Source organism: Pungitius pungitius, chromosome 6, assembly GCF_949316345.1.
Source record: "Pungitius pungitius chromosome 6, fPunPun2.1, whole genome shotgun sequence".
Lineage (NCBI taxonomy): Eukaryota > Metazoa > Chordata > Actinopteri > Perciformes > Gasterosteidae > Pungitius > Pungitius pungitius.
In genome coordinates this window covers 13,004,182-13,020,838 of record NC_084905.1, presented here as the reverse complement: position 1 = coordinate 13,020,838, position 16,657 = coordinate 13,004,182, and the positions used below count along the sequence as shown (strand labels likewise).

The 16,657-nt window shown below is 46.7% G+C and overlaps 1 protein-coding gene across 5 annotated transcripts in view; it reads left to right on the top strand.

Moving 5' to 3' along the window:
* The first annotated feature begins 418 nt into the window (after positions 1-418).
* The window catches only part of mef2aa (myocyte enhancer factor 2aa), a 55,561-nt gene continuing 39,322 nt past the window's right edge, over positions 419-16,657 (top strand). For 4 of the 5 annotated variants that reach the window (XM_037450684.2, XM_037450682.2, XM_037450685.2 and 1 more), the window contains exon 1: positions 5,872-6,035. The gene's annotated coding sequence lies outside the window, so the exon portion shown is untranslated. Of the gene's footprint in view, positions 656-5,871; positions 6,036-16,657 lie in introns of those variants that run through there. The other variant, XM_062562757.1, reaches the window with a different exon arrangement.

Genomic DNA, 16,657 nt, shown 5'->3' with positions numbered 1-16,657 from the left:
GCATCAAAGACCTGCTGCAACAAACCGTTAGTTGACATGTAACTTGTTGAAGTGGATGACTTTCTATTCATACAAACTACATTTTCACCTAGAATTAAAAAAAGACAATCCAGCTTACATGGCAATTGGATAAAGTTTGAAAAACAATGTAATCTTCATACAGATACTTTCTGAAGGTTTACTTGACTATAAACCAAGACTATTTAATTATTTTTCCTCCCATACTTTTGTGGGAGGATCGAAAAAATCTTCAACACTTTCTGGAGTTATGACTGACAGCTGTGGCTGGTCCAGAGAGCGCCGAGCCAAGCACCGTCAAGTGGCGCATGCCTCACATGTCTATGTCCATCTGGGGACCTACCTTTAAAAAACCACAGCGCCCCCCCCCCCCCCACACCTTACTCTCTGCCTTCAGAAAGAACCAAAGGACAACCCGAGGAACAGCGTTCAAAGACAGGCCTCTTAGGTCTCTCAAGGAAGCATCCCAAAGCCAGCTGGTCTGGCTTTGAGGTAAATCAATGGACAGAGTGAAGCAAAGGCCGCCGAAGGAAGAGGAAGTGTTGTAGACAGACGGAAAGGAGGAAAGGAGGAGACCTGTAGGGGTGGGGGAACAGAGATTGAAACAGCAGGTTCTGTGAACAACAACGTCAAACAGGTGAGACACAGGTGTCAGGACAGGTCTTGCACATGATGGAACTGTGATGCCAATTAACACTATTGTTTGTCTTTTTTATACATTGAATCTAGCACAAGATTGTATATTTTGTGTGATTAGGTGGATTTGAGAAATGATAACACCCCTCATTCTGTAAGTGTAATGTAGAGGTGAAACTTAATGAGCTGAATGTGTAAATCCCTGCTTGTTTTTTTATGCTTGTAACTGTTTTATTGCTAATATCATTTGGGGGAGATGGGAGTCAGGGCTGTATGTCAACACAAAATTGCTGCTAAAGGAGATGCTGAGAGCAAATTGGATCCACACAGTTGGCAGTTGGCATCAGTGTGAACTCAGTAAGAACCACCCCACAGTAGAAACTTCACTGATCTGATCTAATTCTTGGTTGTTGTGACTATCGTCACAATGCAGAGGAGAGATCAGAATACTATGCATGTGTATGACAATAACATGTCATAACAACTGCTTTCAGTTATCGTCAGACAGTAAACAGCAAACAGTTCTTAAATAATGCAATATATGCAAATATTATAAGATGACAGCAGAACTTTTTTAGATTTTGCTTATTTATTAGAATCGTGCACTCACATGGTGTTTCACCAGAATAAATGGTGTGAATACGGTTTGAAGAGAAATTAAAAGAAGAGGCTACCAATATCCCTTGAGGCTGTTGCATTTAGAAATCAGTGCTATTTTAGACATCAAGGAAACTGCCATAATTTTATTTGATAACAGGATAATTATGTCCCTCCATATTCTCAATGTAAACTTACTTCAATTTGGATTATGGAGACACTGGAGGAAAAAAGTTCCATTATTCCTCTGGAATTTTGAGAAAAGTTTTAATTTCTACCGAAATGATCAACAGCTTTCTAAGCAACTCAGAAGCCAAAATGGGTAAAACGTACAATGACGCTCGAGAGTGAGGCTTGGCTGAACCCCCCCCACCCTCTAAAACCAAGAAAAAGTTTTTTTGAAAAGAATATGCCAGATTATCTTGAGAATTTAGCCAGATTATGTTATATTTTTTTAATGATCCATCCGGAAAACCCAAATCAGAGGAGCCAACTCTTTTGTAGTGAAAGCAGATATCAGCCCAACCTCCGAAGTAGCTAAATTAAAGAAGAAAGTCGACATGTCAACAACACTGACACATTTCCATTCAGGCTTTAGACATCCATCCAAAGCCACTGGCCGACAGTTATCGTTATGAACACAAATAACGGAGATTTCTATTGTTGGTACTGACAGCTGTTAAGCTAGCAGCTTGTGGAAGACTCCACCAAAAGAAAAATGAGTGCACTGGCAGTGTGCAGGAAGGTAGGTGGGCAGGTAGGAAGCTCGCCAATTTGGGCCAAATAAAATGTTTGTATGAGTCTTTATTGTCCTGTAATGTAGCTGGAATCTTAGGGCTTGATTTAAAGGACTTTTGTGGGTGTGAGACACAGAAGGGAGTAAATCGAAAAAGCATTACTGTGGCCACTATGAGGAAAAAAAAACATGAATCTGAATTTTTATTTTTTGGTCTTTGAATTCGCATGCATGTGTGATACCCACATCAATATAATACACAGTTATATATAGTGGTAGGTAATGCAGGAACTTGACAGGTGTTGAAATCTATAAAACCCTTACCCTGACTCCCTGTCCCAGAGCCCTAAGGAGGATAAGGAGGACCTTTCCTTTGGGACTTGAACTTACTGGAAAAAAAGCTAGCACAATATACCAGAGACCAGACTAATGCTTTGTGTCACGGTTTGGGTCTGCTCTGTCTTATTTTGTAGTTTTCATGTCTCTGGTGTTCCTGGGTAACTTCACTTCCTGCCTTGTCCTGTCTTCCCTTGTGATTGTCTGCCGTGCCTGATCGTTTCCACCTGTGTTCAATCACCTGCACCTCCCTTGAGTATTTAAGCCCTGTGAGTCTCTTGTCTTGTGTGGCGTCATTACATGTCGACCGTTCATGTGTCACGTAAGTCAAGTTTGTGTTTTCAAGTCCAGGTCCCTGTTTTGTTTGTTGGTTTTGTTTTCTCCTCCTTCCTCCCCTTTTTGGTGGGAGCGATTTTGATTTTGAGTTTTGACTATTAAAGCCCTTTTATTTTTCATCAACTCTGCGTTTGAGTCCTCCCTCCTTGCCCTCGGACCCTGCGTCGTGACAGAATGACGCCACCTCCTAAGGACTCAGCAGGGTTTGACCCAAGAAACCCATTTTTGGGAACTCGCCTGGCGTTTGGGGACCCACACGGCACGCAGCTGGCTGCCCGGCGCAACGCCAACCCTGGCTCGAAAGCAGGCTCCAGGCAGCGCCCCGGTCACCGCCCTCGCCGCTCTCCAGACCCAGGTTGGGCCTCGCCGATGGAGGCCAGCGTCCAGCCCCCAGTCCTCAGCGCACGCTGGAAACAGGTGCTGGAGCTGGCCGCCCGCCTCCAGGCCAGGTACGACCCCCACGCCCTGGACCTCCGCATTCGGCGGCAGCGACGGCGCCAACCACGCCCGTCTCCGCCCGAACCGGCCCCAAGACCCACGCCCCCAGCTCCAAGACCCACGCCCCCAGCTCCAAGACCCACGCCCCCAGCTCCAAGACCCACGCCCCCAGCTCCAAGACCCACGCCCGTTCCGGCCCCCAGACTCCAGTCTCCGCCCGTTCCGGCCCCCAGACTCCAGTCTCCGCCCGTTCCGGCCCCCAGACTCCAGTCTCCGCCCGTTCCGGCCCCCAGACTCCAGTCTCCGCCCGTTCCGGCCCCCAGACTCCAGTCTCCGCCCGTTCCGGCCCCCAGACTCCAGTCTCCGCCCGTTCCGGCCCCCAGACTCCAGTCTCCGCCCCCGTCCCCACGGCCCCCGACCATGACCCCTCCAGGCCCGTCCCCACGGCCCCCGACCATGACCCCTCCAGCCCCGTCCCCACGGCCCCCGACCATGACCCCTCCAGCCCCGTCCCCACGGCCCCCGACCATGACCCCTCCAGCCCCGTCCCCACGGCCCCCGACCATGCCCCGTCCCCACGGCCCCCGACCATGACCCCTCCCTCCCACCCTCTTGGGACCGCCTGGAAGTCGGTCCTTGAAGGGGGGGTGGGGTCAGGGCTTGGGTCGGCGCCCCCGGACACGACGACGCCGGAGCCGCACAGCTCGGCGCCCCACGCCACGACGACGCCGGAGCCGCACAGCTCGGCGCCCCACGCCACGACGACGCCGGAGCCGCACAGCTCGGCGCCCCACGCCACGACGACGCCGGAGCCGCACAGCTCGGCGCCCCCCGCGACCCTGAGGCCCGGCCGCCGACCCGGCAGACCCCCCGAGACCCTGAGGCCCGGCCGCCGACCCGGCAGACCCCCCGAGACCCTGAGGCCCGGCCGCCGACCCGGCAGACCCCCCGAGACCCTGAGGCCCGGCCGCCGACCCGGCAGACCCCCCGAGACCCTGAGGCCCGGCCGCCGACCCGGCAGACCCCCCGAGACCCTGAGGCCCGGCCGCCGACCCGGCAGACCCCCCGAGACCCTGAGGCCCGGCCGCCGACCCGGCAGACCCCCCGAGACCCTGAGACCCGGCAGACCCCCAGAGCACCCCACGCCCGGCCGCCGCCCCGGCAGGCCGCCGGACCATAGCCGTCGGGTCCCCACCCTCCCGCCCCTTGTCTGATTTTCATGGTTCTGCCCCCCTTTAGGACCGTCTGGAATTCGGTCCTTGAGGGGGGGGTTCTGTCACGGTTTGGGTCTGCTCTGTCTTATTTTGTAGTTTTCATGTCTCTGGTGTTCCTGGGTAACTTCACTTCCTGCCTTGTCCTGTCTTCCCTTGTGATTGTCTGCCGTGCCTGATCGTTTCCACCTGTGTTCAATCACCTGCACCTCCCTTGAGTATTTAAGCCCTGTGAGTCTCTTGTCTTGTGTGGCGTCATTACATGTCGACCGTTCATGTGTCACGTAAGTCAAGTTTGTGTTTTCAAGTCCAGGTCCCTGTTTTGTTTTCTCCTCCTTCCTCCCCTTTTTGGTGGGAGCGATTTTGATTTTGAGTTTTGACTATTAAAGCCCTTTTATTTTTCATCAACTCTGCGTTTGAGTCCTCCCTCCTTGCCCTCGGACCCTGCGTCGTGACACTTTGTAACAACTCCTTTCCTTCTTTAGTGAGCCTGCAGTGTAATGTAAAAGCCTGCCATTAGAGGAGGATGCTAAAATAATATCTGCTTTACTTTTCAATTGATACACTGCTGTCATCAAGTCACAGATTCTGATTTCAGTAAAACCTAATTTCTTTCCCTTTGCTATATCAGATTTATTTTAGATTTGTACAAAAATGATTATGATTTCATAAACATGAATGCAATCTTAATAGTTCAAAGTACATTTACTTGTAAAGTTTTTAAATACATGAAACTGTAATAAATGTACTGTATTATACTTTGTAACACATTTCATTCCTTTAACAGGTGGCCCTGTTAACTTGCCACTAAACTGCCAGATTTATTTATAAAATGTAGTTACTCGATCTAAAACTATCCACACGTGTCTGCCATTCATATGAAATAAACTGAAACGGAGGATGATGTGCTTAATTTCTTTTACACCTGCTTCCATACACCAGTGTGGACAGTCCCTCCCTATGATCCTGCACATACACGTGACACGCTCATGTGCAAACCACCCTGGTCCCGCCTCACTCCTTTAATTGGCTGCTCAACAGATGCTGATGATGCTTATTGGCTGCGGGAAGTGCCCTTTAAACCAAATTCCATCGCTGTTGTCTTGTGACGTCATGCGTGTGCCTAATGTGATGAGGCCAAGTCATTTTGGAAAGTAGTTATCCTAATGTAAAGTCAGTCTTGAAGAAAACATTATTTTTTTGATAGTTATTGTCTATTATGTGTGTGATAGATGTGTATGTTTTTTGTAGTTTAGTCTGTTTTTTACGGTAACTGACTCATCCTCAGGGCTTGTGTGGAAAAAAATATTGTTGTTATGATGATTATGACACGAGTCACACAGTACAACAAAAAAACGTAGCGTAAAAGATACGAACAGTTACTACTATTGCTCATCTTAAGTGGTCACTTTATTGGTGTTATAACGTTTTTATTTACATTTGTAGTAGTTATTTGAATGTTCTGACGGCGCTGTTTAGTGCGTGTGTGTGTGTGTGTGAGAGAGAGAGAGAGAGAGAGAGAGAGAGAGAGTGAGAGTGAGAGAGAGGACAGTTCGTCATAAAAGGGGAGGAGTCTGTCGCTGACAAGAGGGAGACTGCCTTTTTCTGAGTTTGTCAGCTCCCCCCTAAAATAGCAGTCAGCGCGTAATGGTGAACTGAAATTACGTTTCTCCACTGGAGCCACCGATATAGAGTGTCTATACACGGCGACCGAGTTCGGAGTAAAGGTGAGTAACAGAAATAGAAACAATGTTGCGGAGTGTGGCGGCGGCACTGTGGCCCCAGCGCGTGAGAGCAGGAGAGCGCAAAGAGGGAGACGTACAGGAGGAGGGGGGGGATTAGGGAGACGTTATCTTTATCTCCCTACGTATCTCTCTTTCTCCGGGCTGCGAGGTGTTGACGAGACAGCCTACAAATTGCAATTTCGCGGGCACTTTAACGCCAGTCGTGTGGGACGTGAAACGGACAAGTGTCGTGGAAAAGGGGGCGATGTCGGTCAACTGTGAAAAAACTTTTGCGGGAATCTGCGTTAACGGCAACGCGCCGGGGATAAGCCCTGAACTGGATTCACGCAGACGGTCCATGTGGGAGTTCTGAGTCTTAAAACTCGAGTTGTCAAACTGCAACTTTGTTCAACGAGGCGCGTCGTTTTGAGTAAAACAGCAGTTAAATGTGTTTATAATAATAACTACGTCCACCCATCACAGCAAGAGCAGGCTACAGTTAACAGGAGCAGAAGTTTACAGTAAAGTGCACGCAGGCACGCGGCTTCTAAAAACATGTCAACCTAGCCGATACGCTTATTCCTATAATACAGTAAATATTCGGTCTTATATTTTCTATAATTTTTGGTTTTCGTCGGCTTTGATACTTTCACTGAAATCTAAAGTGCGCTGGTCAGCCTATGCGCGCTGTCATCGCTACACTTGTGTATTGCCATCACATGTTGTTACCGGTGGTGTCTGTGCAAACATTCTCTATCCTACCAGAAGAGTTGCCTGGGACAAGTAGCTGCATGTCTCCAAGCCTACGATCATTTTATTCCGCCACATGACATACAGTGAATCAGACCCGTGTGCCGTAAAAAGTACATTTCCTCATTACAAAGTAAACCAGTCAGTGATTAGTTTATGCAAGGGGTTGACTTCTGGTTAAAAAACTAAAATAAGCTGAACTGTTTCTCCTCGGGTGCAAAGAAGTGACACATGTTCATATTGAGGCACTGTGGTCCATTTCAGTTAAGCTTTATGGTCAGTTTGGTAACAGAGAGGATCCTTGCTGTCAGCTGCTTCTTTGATTCTGTGGAACTCTCGTGACCTTAACCCCTCGCCAGAGTGGCCAGTGGCCATCGTAACATGACCTCAAACGGTTTCCAGTGCCTCATTATTATTGTACAGAAGTAGACTAATAGCCTCCGGAACCTGAAATTGCGCTCTATTCACTTCTCTTTTACAAGTGAATTTTCCTTTTTGAAATTGTTTTATTGTCTGACATGTAAATCACCATCCACAGAAGCTGTGTATTTAGTGTGTTGATTCCTTACATGTATTAAAAATAAAGTCTTTGCTTTTCTACCTGTAGTGAATATTGTACTACTTTAAGTATATCTCTCAGACACATTTTACTGTTACAGAAATTCTTCAGGGACATGAGTTTTTTGCAGCAGTTTCAAAGCATGCTTGTATTTTTCACTGTTCATTAAATGCTCTAACGGCATGTACATTACCAGACCAGCTGGTTGCCTTAGATTTCTACAGCGAAGCAGTAAAAGACCCTTCAATCTGCAGTCATTAGCTTCTGTGCTGCCTCCGGCCTCGCCAGTAATGGGCCTTGTTGCTCATGATCCACATCACGTGAGCTCTTATGTCTGATGTGTGGATGAGGGATTCTCCTGCGCCACTGAAAATGAATTTCATTTGAACAATTTATGTTGTACATTAGTAAGAAGGCATGAATATGAGAGGATAGTCAGCACGAAGGTCTCCCTCACGCATGCAGTGAACTGTTTTTTTATCAACGATGCGGTGATGAAGTTAAATGGATGGACGCCACTGTTTAGTAAGTGCTTTAGCCTTGTTACTCGTTGTGTTTGCGTGCTCCAGCGCGTGTGCGTAGCGTCTCGGCACAAGTTCCCAGTGAAAAGGGAGAAATAAGAGGTGGCGACGGTGTGAGGAACGGGCAGCTGCAGCATCTTTTACTGCACTCCTCATCCCACTTCAATCTCAGTGTCTCAGCTTCTCCTTCCAGGAGAAATGTGGAGTGTGTGGGCGAGTCGGATCTGCAATTAACGCTGGTTGTCAGAAAGAGAATGCTGGCGTTTACACGATGCCTCTGAATCACTGAGTGAAAGTCTATCTCCTCCACTCTCCTCCTCCCAGGACATTTCTGTCCAAGGAGGACAAAAACAGCAGAAAGCTGAAAGCCAAGGATGTATCGAGTTCAAAACAAGAGATAGCCGAACATGCTTGATCCGATGAAAGGGGTAGTGTTTTTTTCTTGCTCTTTGTTCAGCCAAGAGGATCTTTTATACTGCACATTCTTGCTTCTGAAATTACATTGATTATGACTCATACTGTTGTTTTTGGAAGGATTTCATTTTTTTAAATTATTTTGAAGCCATTTTTTCACCATTTTGATCTTATTTGAATAATGTGGTTTGAAATCTTAAAGCCAGCATAACATGCTGTTGAAATCTCTGGTGAAGAATGCAAACGTTACATTTTTTGTTTCTTGGTTGACGATCTGGCTCTTTTAAGAAACCTAAACGGTAGAATGGCATCAACTCAAAGACAAATATACTTAGGTGGTTGTAGATGCTTTCTTTCTCTTAAATTAACAATGGTCTTTCATTTCTGTTTGTGCAGTTACTTGAAAAACTGGTGTTTTCTCAAAAAGAAAAGATAACTAAGATTGCTCAACATCTTAGTAACATGATTCATTGTTTATTGGGGCTCTATCATCAATATGGAGATTCCATCATTTTCCTGTTAGACCTGGAGGCTGGATGCAGAATCTTGAGCCTGGCAGATAATTTTTTGGACCACAGTTAACTGTTGACCCCCCCCTCCCTCGTAAACCAAAGAGAAAAGACTTCTGTAAACACATAGCTGGCGGTTGGTGTACAGAAAAATATTAATCAGACCTGAACTGTAAATTGAAGGCAGAAAACTTTAAAACTTTAGATCATTGTCGAGTTGCATTTGTATAAAACATGTTTTTCACTCTTCTGTTTGGTTAATGTTATGTAGGTCACTGTGGGCCTTGGTCCGCACTCACTGCCAACAGGTCCTGGGTTCAGTTCCTGTGTTTGCATCTGCTGCCTGTGTTAAACAAGGTCTTCATGTGCTGTAGTGATGAGCCAACTTGATAAATACGACTTGACTTTATTTAAATGTAATTGAGTGAATTGATAGACGTCATGGTAGGGTTGTTACTCACTACTCTTTTTTTCACTTTCCAAATATCTCACAGTGTTTCCCCTAGGTTTACAACTTTGGAGGGGGGGTAACGGGGAGGGGTAGTAGTCGGTCTGCTGGTGCTGTCTGTCCGCCTGTGCGAGCGCCACGTCCGTGCATACACGGGACATCTTTGCGCACGTGTCGCTGCGAAACTGCAGTGCGCGAGAGAATTTAAAATGGTTTTTTAATCCCAAACTTTTAAATTTCACGGAGGGGGCGCCCCTCTGTTGTAATGGTAAGGAAAACACTGTCTCTATAAATAAACGCCCTAGATACTGCGATAAAGACATTGACTAGCTAAATATCGGTGGCTATCAGCAAAGTCAGTGTTGTTGAAGCCTTCTAAGCTCAGAGGGTGAATGTGTTACTCACTGAGCCGCTGTTTGTATAGCCGGACTGCTAGCGGTGACCTTTCAACTGTCCTGCCCTTGACTGAGACCTCTGGTGGTAAGCCATTCGGTTTGGCCCACTCAGCACATGTGCTGCTGAGCGGGGGGGTGGCGGGGCAGCAGATCGCCTTAAGGCCACGCCGTCTCTTACCCGACGCCCATGCTCTTCTGAACGAGGCCGCCAAAGGCTTTAACTTGGGGTTCGCAGTGGAGAAAAGGTGACGACTTTGAGAAGTCAAGTCATTCAGCAGCACCTTTGTTAGATGCCTCATCCTCATTTGGCTCGCTGTAACCGCAGCATTAACCGTGCATCATCGCAGAAGTGAGTTGGCCACATTTCCAGGGCATGCAAACCAAACGTGTGTGTGGCTCCTGAGGTTTGGTTTGTCATGTTTTCTTCAACGTGTTTTTGTATCATTGTCGTTACTTGGAACATACGCTTGCCTCCAGGGAGACGTACCGATAGCGGGTGACTATGATGCGACCCGATACCGTGGTGTTTTTAGGTTGAATCTTGTATAAAGCAAAACTGATAGTTGAAAAGGAAGTAAAGAAAGACATCTCTTTGCTGAGTTGCATTTTAAGTGAATTTTAATGAGACTGAAAAAAACATAAATCAAAGGAATATATTAAAATCTAATTTACTAGATCAAAAGATCTCCCATGATTGCTAAAATACCCCACTGTATTGAATTCCTGATGTTCCACGGTAGATCTTAAAAAGCATCTCTCACTGGAGAGTTGTCTTCGCTCCCTCTGTATGGAGTTGAAGTAGAAGCATCGGGAACAAACAATTGAATTATGTGCAAAGTAAACTTTCTTCAAAAGTCTGGTGAGCTCTGTGAGATGAAGTTTACACTGTTGTTGTTGACTGCCAAAATAAGTCAATCGGCACTTTGGGTTGAGCCTCGCGCCCCAACGAGTAGCGTCCGGGTGGATGTGCGAGCCAGTAGCGGGTGTAGCGGCTGCAGCTGTGAGACCTCCGGGGTCACGTCTCCGCACCGTGAGTCGAGTCCAGGAGCTGCTGGAAGGAACAGTCCAATCTCCCGCAGCTTGACCCGAGCCACAGGAAGGAGGTCCGGCCTGACATGTCTCTGTTTTTCTTTCTGTCTGAGGGGCCCGAACCGGGACGCCGAGGTTCCTCCCATTATTCTGAAGCACGCTGTGCAATGCATAACCGTAAGAGGCATCGAGCCCGCCACAAGGCTCTGACTTTTATTTAGTCAGACGACCAGATTCAAAAACTACCAAACATGAGGCCGAGGGACGCAGTGTGCTCTGTTGTTTTTAGGGGAAGTGTAAGCCTGCTCAAGTGTCACTTTTTTTAACCCATGGTGTCGTCCTCAGGCTTGTGCAGTAAAGGCGGCATCCTAAAGGCCGTGTGTTTCTTTCACATGTGTCATTTGGTCAAAATGAGACTTTTTAAAATAAAGTGTTGCCATTGCATCCCCGCTCTGTAAATAGAAGCCCTCTGTGGTGCGACGGCAAGCGAGGTGTCGGGTCTGCCCATCTGTCCCCCGTCCATCTCTCCATCTGCGTGCTGTGGCCCAGCAAATCTAGCGGAAAGCGGCGTGGTGCTTCCACCGCCTGAGCTGTTCCGCCGGTACCGCTCTCATGTCGTGCCGCGCTGTCCTGGAACGTCTCTCCGTCCGCCGGCACTTCCAACAAACAAACAGAGGCGCCCAGGAACCGAGTTCAGGCCCAGAGGCTACCAGCAGGCCGTTTGACCGAAGAGATTCCCGGAGAGGCGAGTAGCAGCCGGCACTGTGGGGGTCTCTCTCTCTGTCTTTTTCTCTCTGTCTCTATCACACTGTTTGCACACAGTGTTCATGTGACAGCTAGCACACATCATCTGATTCGGGAGAAACCGTAGGCTGTAGCTGAAGACATTTTTCTTTTTTGTTGTTTTTGCTCAGTGAATGCCGTTTATTGATGTCAATAGAGATTTAAAAAAAAAGAAGAATCTTTCAGATGAAAGTCTCTTCACGGTACGCCTAGTACATCAATTGTCCCACCCGCCCTGCTCCGAGGGAGACGCTGTTATGGAAACTGCTGTTTACTGTTAAACACCTTTTACAAAGTGGACTCTGGTTATTCAAAACAAAAACTGTCTGTCACTGAAAAAGGGAAAAAGCTCAACAAAACATTCATAAAAAGCTAATTTATTCCAGACTTTTTTGGGGGCGTTATATGGTAGGGGAAACACTGGGAACGTGTATGGAAGTAAATCTGTGCCATCGGGGGTTGAAATAAAAAGGTGATTGAATTTCTAGCACTGAATATTTATGCATTGAAATTATGTACCTGAATGTTTTTCAACATTAAAACACGGGAAAAAAATTCAACCTAAAAAAAAAACCTGTTGAAATATTCAGCAGCAACAGAAATGGAGGTTACAATATTCAACCCAAAATATTTCAACCTTGACACACCAACATCCGGGACGATAAGGAAGAGCAATCGATTCTAGATTCAAGATCAGGAGCGGTGTTTTAATGTTGAAAAACATTCAGGTACATAATTTCAATGCATAAACATTCAGTGCTAGAAATTCAATCACCTTTTTATTTCAACCCCCGATGGCACAGATTTACTTCCATAAACGTGCCTGTTGATTTTTTGGTACATAGAATGTGTGAATACGAGGCCGGTGTCGAGATTAACAATTCTATAAATTGAAATAAAAAAAAATCAATGCTACTTCAGATAGCCTCTCTCCCTGTTGTTATGAGTCATGGTCATCCTCACTGCTCAGATTGCATAAACCTTTTATGTAATGGAACACTGAAGGAAAGAGGCATCCAGTGAAAGCTACACATGTGGAGAGAAAATCAAACATTTATTCTTTTTTCTTTATCCATTAATATCAGACATTCTCTGAGGGCAGATAGTGAACATAATCCCAAACATATGAACCAAATCTACGTGCACCAAGCACTGTTGTCTTTCTGCAGCGCTCTCTGTTTGTTCAGGGAAATCAGCCCGCTGATCATCAAACACTGGGGGAGAGTTGAATATCTGGAATCTCAGTGTCTAATCTAGATCCGTGGTGCTTCCAAAAGATGTGTTGAGATCGAGTAAATACGCCGCTGCTGCTGAGACCCATTATGCATGACGTCCTTAACATCCTTACAGTGTGGATTCCCCCTGGAGGAAGATCTCAGTTCATCTCTGCTGCTTACCATTTCAGATTTCCGGGTCTGTGCAACATCAAAAGGCTGCCATGGCTCGTAACACCGCTCGCAGGGATCCTTGGAGGGAGCGGGAACAAAGTTCCCTGTAGTGTTGGCATTACTATTGTTCCCTTGTGGGAAGTCCGTCCGATGATAGACAGCCATGCAAATGGACACCTTCGCACCCATTTATAAACCTCTAGGACAACGCATGCATACATTCTATTTATCAGTGTGTGTTTGTGTGTCTGTTTTAAGATATTTGCTCCACCAGTTTACAGCAGAAAATACAGACCTGTGACACTGGAAGTGTTCGATGTCGTGCCATGTCGGGACATAAGTGTTAGCGATGGAGGGCTTTTGCTCAGAGACATTGTTTGTTAAACGGATGGCGTTAATATGAAGTGAGTAGTAAGGTATTCGTCCGTCCACCTTGTTTCACTGTATGTTGGCTGATTCAAATGGATTTCTAAGAGTTGGGTTTATAACGTATGGAGAAAATAGGAGTTGTGCACGTACCAGTTATCAAGCACGTATTGTTGCATCGGGGTACTTGTCATTTTCTTTTTTCAAAAAAGTTTTACACCAGTTTGCATTGAGGGATTTACCTTGAGGAGGAGAGTGGCTTTTTCAACATGAAATGGATATAACTGTGAGGAGAGGGTCATCTCTTTATCCTTGAGAAAGCGAGATCCGCTCATTGGCTGTGCTCGAGAACCTGACTGACGCAAATGGATCATTGGGAATAGAAGTGTCCCAGCAGTAATTATGTTACAACGCTGCTGCCGCACACTACCACTGAGGTGGGATTGGATGGGCGCCGGGTGCTTCTTTTAGTCTTGTTTCCCTTACATCTTTCCACATCGTTAACACAGTCATACTGGTTCGCTCTTAGCCATTCTCTCCCTCTGACCCTTCCTCCCTTGTTTTCTGTCCGGCCCTGTTCCGTACACACTCCTGCCATCAAAACCCAAAAACACTCACACCAAGTGCAGCGGAAAGTTTCTGACGTTTATCCGAACGTCTCCTTCCTGTTAAAGTGTTGGAGTAAAGAAAAAAGTTGGTAGCTGATCATGTCACCTATTTGTCTCTGTTGTCTTTCCAGCCTCTAGATCCCAGCTGCCTCAAAGCTGAAGTGAAGAAGAAAAAAAATGTGTTTCCTTTTTCCCTGGTACCCTGGTATCCAGGGCTCTGTGGCACTAAGTCAGTTAAAAAAGAGACATGAAATTAATGTAATGTCAATGGCGTTTCCTCATAAAACCCCAAGGCACTTAGTCAAAGTCACCTTGCGTTGTCCTCCTGACAGCTCTGTGAGAGCGAGATGGAGGATGTCTATCTGCTAATGCTGTCAGCTCATGAGACCCTTTATTTTTGGTTTGTTATATCCACCCATCCCCATTTATATGTATGTATGTATGTATGTATCTGTATATGTATAAATATATATATATATATTTTTTTTTTTGTAGGTTGGATAGAGGTATAGTGTTCATCTGAAGGGTGACGCCGTTTACACCCAGCTGGCCATGTAACGTGGCCCACAATGAAACATTTTTCTCAGCGAGAGCAGGTTAGTCCTGTGGGGCTTTCTTCCGTCTTGATGTCATTTTGGAGGTGATAAATAGCTTTTCGTCTGCAAGTTCCTGTCTTACAGTGCCGTCCTCTCCCCCAGCCTCGCCAAAGCAAGGTGCTAGCAGCATGGGGGATTGTTTGAACTTGCATCGATCCAATGTGGGATTACAGCTGGGTCATTGGAGAGTCGGACTGAGCCGCCAGTCACCAGGGCAGATTTACCACTGGCTGCCATTTCAGTGCAGGCTCTCAGTGCCGCCTTTTGTGACCGTCCCCGCTGTACAGGTCACCATCTCCTTTAGAACAATGCATTTTTACATCTTGTTCAATTGAATTTAGTTCAGACTGATTTTATATTACGAGGTAACATTTTACCCTAATGAAATAACACAAGAAAGATGTTCGGAAACTTCGTGACTTGGCCTTGAATCTGTCAGCAATTTAAAAAATGTTGTGTTTGATTTTCTATCACCACCTTCAGGGTATTCATATAATAGTCAATTTATCTTCCTTTTTAAATGTTATTAAAATCATTAAATGTCCCCCAATGCGATGCTTCACAGAGGAAAGGGGAAGTGCTGCAAGTCCATGTTTAGCAGACAGCCCCACATCACTCTTTACACTTCTAATAGCCACTTTTTTGTTTGCTTGCCCTTTTGATAGCTGTAATTAATTATACCTCAATAGTTGCCCTGCAAGAAAGGAATCCTTGAGAAAACATTAGAAAGAACAAAAAAGAAGCATGGGGGAGGCTTGAAAAGAGGGGACGGAGAAAGTGGTTGTATAGGGATCAGCCATGTGTCAGATTAGCATCAGGAGACATCAACACTACTGATGCTGCTGCTGGGGCCACAATCCTGCCTTTGACTGCTGGAGAGGGAGATAAGCGCGCTCTCACAAAAGGCAAGAGAGAGAAAGCGTGAGAGGGCTGGCTCGCCTCCACTCCCCTTAGGCCTACAGCCCCATTTACAGGTACACCACCTCCTGATGAAAGTGAGAACAAAGGGGGGGGGGTGTTCATTTCCGAGTGCGCCGCTGTTGAGGCTCCATTTGAAACAAATTGGTAAAACAGTGTATTTAAGCCGCTTGGATTTGTGTCTCCAGTCCGCCAGGAGCTGCTCAGAACGGAGCCACGGCGTTGACAGTTTGAGTTCGATACACTTAAGATGGTTTCTATGGATCATTTCACAGAAACCCAGTATCAACGCGTTCCCGTTTACAGCGCGAGGCCGTCCCATCCCATCAGAAATGTACTTCTCCCATAATTGTGTTGTTTCAGTGCATATTTACTTGTGTTGTGAACGCTGTGATTCACTCTTATGTAACCGGTGGGGTGTTTGAACAACAGGGAAAAGGTCTCTGCCTGCTAATTGTAAAGTGAGTGGCTGAGAGCGGCATGTGCACGTCGTCCAGCCTGCGTAATGATCCTTCCAGTAAACATAATAAGCACCCAGAGCGAAGCCACAGGAGATGAGCCTGTGCTGTTGTTTAGTCTCAGGCTCAGTCAGGACTATAATAACGGGAAGGATCAGAGGGGAAGGGTGTCCCAAAGGTTGGCCCTCCCCTTCTTCCTCCTCCTCCTCCACCATTTTCAACACACACCTAAATTCCCCTGCAAAGAGGTAGGCAAAGGGGGTCGTGAATAACAGGAAGTGGAGGGGCAGGAAGTTGAGTCTTGTCTGCCACGGCCTGTGGTAGGATACTGAGGCTAACAGTGCCTCGCTCAGGAAGTGCAACTGTCACGGCTATGCACAACACGTGGGCCGCTGTCCGTCGCGCTCAAAGGAGCACAGAGCGGGTGCTTTTTCCACTCTAGTCAGAGAGAACGAGTTCTCAGATTACCTTTTTAATATGTTTAGACGAAATGAGTGGAGTATAGCGGTGTAGTTAATACAGTTTTGTTACAAAAGACACAGAATACACACTGGCCCCATTTCTTTGTTTGTTAGGAAAACGTAAATCCACTGCGTTGCTTTATTTTCTCGATGTTATGTGGACCGAGTGCAGACTTAAACGGGGAGGTGGACGAGCCCGTTCCAGTAATTGCACTGGGAACCGAGCATGTTTTATTGATCGTAAAAGGGCCAGGCCTGTCACCCGGCCTTCCAGTGTCTCCACGGCCTGTCTTAGGAGGAGCGGGAGGCAGACTGACCCACCTGTCACCTGACCGGTCTCACACCTCGTCATGGAGAATCAAATCGACTCTGGTCATAACTGATTTTGATGCCGTGATACTTTCATGGAAACAGCCCAAAAG